At 44.0% G+C, this 3,431-nt stretch overlaps 1 long non-coding RNA gene across 2 annotated transcripts; it reads right to left on the bottom strand.

Annotated features, from left to right (window-relative positions):
• Positions 1-351: 351 nt before the first annotated feature.
• LOC123134005 (uncharacterized) lies at positions 352-2,034 on the bottom strand. Of its 2 annotated transcripts, none has more exons than XR_006465466.1 (3): positions 1,790-2,034; positions 1,547-1,699; positions 352-630 (listed from the first exon to the last, which is right to left on the bottom strand). It is a non-coding gene; the product is annotated as an uncharacterized lncRNA (long non-coding RNA). The 2 variants fall into 2 exon arrangements; XR_006465467.1 differs by having other exon boundaries at positions 352-985.
• Positions 2,035-3,431: the final 1,397 nt, after the last annotated feature.

Here is a 3,431-nt window from a genome sequence, read left to right on the forward strand (position 1 = left end):
TAGATGTATATAGACAAAATGTAGTACAATAGTATATACTTGACATTAGTACCTTATATACTCCCTTTGATGGTAGCATATACCGCAAGGAAGATAAAAAAGGCGTCAGCTATTCTAACCAATTCAAAAATGCAGTATAGAGCCCATGGCAAAAATGTGGTAAATACTCCATTATCACTAAGTCAGTATATCCAATATCACAAAAATATTGTTCTGGTATATACTGATTATTGACACCATACTCTGTCCCAAGCTCCCCAAGTTCACGGCAAAAACAGTAAAACGACCGCATATTTTGAAGAGTTTGCAATATAAGCTAACATTTTAGAATCCTTTCTATATACTATATGGTTGTTTAGCACACACAGTTTAGTAAGACAGCATATAGAAAATCACAAATGTATTTAGAACTGAAAGTAAATATAAGAAGCATGACCGTATTGTTGGATATTATAAATCCATGTCCTGTAGGAAAGAAATCTCAATGAAGTAGTGTGGTAGCCTTAGCTGTGGTTGAAGGGATGATTGAGCAAACTATCAAATACATGCAGGTCCATATGGCTGATGCCATGAGTTCAATAGGAGCCTGAACCCCTCACTAGCATTGATGATGAACATCCGGCACAAGCTCTGCATTGACAGCTAAAATCACAAGCCTGCTTGGTAAGAAGAAATTCTTCAAACAACACCAATCATATGTCACACACATCAGATTGTGGAATTTCCTTATTAACAATTCTTCAAACGACACTAATCCTATGGCACACACATCAGATTGTGGTCACATGGATGCTTTAAAATTAGTAAAAATCAAATTCCATGCTATGTCAAGCAGCTTTGAAGCTGCATTAATGATCGCATCCTAAAGTGGTCCTCAAGAATCAGGATTAGATATCAACGCTCATAGTCATCGGAGCAGTAGTATTTCTTCAGTAAATTAACATGCTTTTGCCAAAAGATGCTAATCATCCATGTGACCATGTCTCTGCAGCATAAACAAATGAAGCATCAATGATCATAAATAAATACATGGGTGTGGAATCAATTACTCCTTGTGGGAATTAGCACAGACGTTTTCTTGGCAAACAAAGCTCAAGTTCTGCATTTTAAATTGTAGTACACTGGGCAACCGAAAGCAATGCGTTGGGTGTTATTCATGAGCGACAATCCACACAACTATATTGTAGTAAGCTAAATAGTAGTTGAGACCATGAACTATTTTTTAAACTAACTAAACCACCAATTATACAAAATTGTATTGTCCTCTACATAATTCAATCTTGTCGATCACTATCGACTATTAGTCCTAACAGAAGCACCTATTAAGAAAGTAAGTAAACCACCATGGTTGAAAAAAAACTATCTAAATCACCATTGCAAAGCCGAAGGACAATAGTATTGACTCGGTTCCTTGCCAAATCAAAATTCATGTGTACAGGAGAGAAGATTTTGCGCACTAACATGGCAATCCACTGGCACTCCACCTAACACACCCGTGAATCCATTCCACCAAGTTCCATGAGAGAACTTCAGAGAAGAAAATTACCTTGCCGAGCAGCCACTTAGAACACAGATGAATTTGCTGAGCGGAGCGTGATTTTCTCCGCGTACGTCCGTGCATCAGGGGTCCGAAGAGTGGAGGGGTACAAAAGAACATTCTTGTCGCCATACGCATCGCTACCGCAGGAGAGCAGAGCTCCTGTCACAGTAACTACGAACATGACGATCGGTGGGAGAGGAGGAATTTGAGGTGGAGGAAGATCAACGAATGGGACACAGTCTGCCTCACCATCATTCCCCGAGCAGCCTCGTCACGACCACGCGACCGGAATCATCCGTCACCACATGCTAATCCAAGAGAGAGGAGCGAGGAGAGAGATGGTCCACGGTGGCTATGGAGGTGCTGGAATGCAATAGAGGTTGAATGCGGTGAGCAGCGGCGGTGGATGGGGCAGGGAGTGGCGGTGAATGGGGCAGGGAGCGGCGGCGGATGGTTGGGATCATGGCGGCGGCGGATCGGGATGAGGTTAGGGATACAGGAGTGCTGTTTTTTTAGCAAATCGGGAGGAGGGCTTCTATTTGTACAACCAAGGTGAAAAGACTGTGGGCCTTTTGAGTTTTTTCCGAATTAAGCACATAATTAAGCGAGAATTATATGGGTTAATCTCCACCGTAATAACTTGGTCCCATCAGATGAACGGCTCGTAAATTCTAATTAACGTGGTAATTTTTAGGGAGTCTGTAATTAGTATAGGTATAGATAGATAGATAGATTCATTCATGTGTGCAGTATGATTCTGGAGAAGATGTGTACAAGGGCAGCGTCGCGTCCTTCACTGTGAAGGAGGTGGAGAAGATCAAGGCCAAGGGAGTTGCTTCCTTCTACAACCGCAAGATCAAGAAGTGGGACTGCCCCTACTGCACCACCAAGCCAAAGCCAAAGGATGGCCGCTTTGATCACCTTGTGTCTCATGCAGAGGATGTAGCGATTCGCAGGGAGCACTACAAGATCAGAGGCCAGCATGATGGCCTCGCGAAGGCCCTGACTCCGGTGTGATGTGATGATGTTTTATCTTTGGGATACTTTTGGTAAACTTTGTGTGGTGGCATATAAACTTTGTGTGTGATCTATGGTAGTAATGTATTATGCTATCTATATTTGTCTATCCTTAAATTTGCCTGTGGTGTATGGTATGTTCTGTTTAGATGTTGTGAGATATGAGTTTAGGTGCTGCAATGATCACACATGTTGTTTCAGTGTTGCTTCACTTATCAGACATGCTGCAAAGAATAAGAAAAAGAGCAAATAGTCCATCATTTTATCAAATATTCCAATAACAGAGCAAAGAAATGCTGCAAAGAATAAGAATGCTTTCTTCCTTGAGGGGTTATCCTCCATTGCCTCATCGCCATTGGTTTCTTTCGGAGTGTCCACCATGTATATATCATATGAGGAGGTGGCTGTCCACCACCCCGTGGATGGTGGTTCCTGTTCTTCTCCTACATCGTCGTCCACACCGTCGATGTCTTCAGAGTCGAAATCAAGCACGTCGGTTAAATCATCGACCGTGGCAATAAAGTGGGTGGTGGGTGGGCAACGAATTCCCTTGTCGCCTGCTTCCCACTCGAGTCGGACATAGTTCGGCCAAGAGTCTCCAGACAAAGAGAGAGACTTTAGCGAGTTAAGCATGTCACCAAAGGGCGAGTGCTGGAAGATATCTGCAGTGGTGAACTCCATTGCCGGAGCCCAACCAGATTCGGCGGGCTCGGGAGTGTGCGGACTGGAACCTACAGCCGGATACGAGTCCGGGGGTCCAGTGTCACAGGCTTCCTTGGGGGTGAAGCCTGTGTTCGGCTCTACCGCCGATGAGTGTGTGGCCTCCGGCGCGGGGTCCATCCACCCGTCCTCGAACGACGCCATCCACCCTAGA

The sequence above is a fragment of the Triticum aestivum genome, chromosome 6B, assembly GCF_018294505.1.
Source record: "Triticum aestivum cultivar Chinese Spring chromosome 6B, IWGSC CS RefSeq v2.1, whole genome shotgun sequence".
Taxonomy (NCBI): domain Eukaryota; kingdom Viridiplantae; phylum Streptophyta; class Magnoliopsida; order Poales; family Poaceae; genus Triticum; species Triticum aestivum.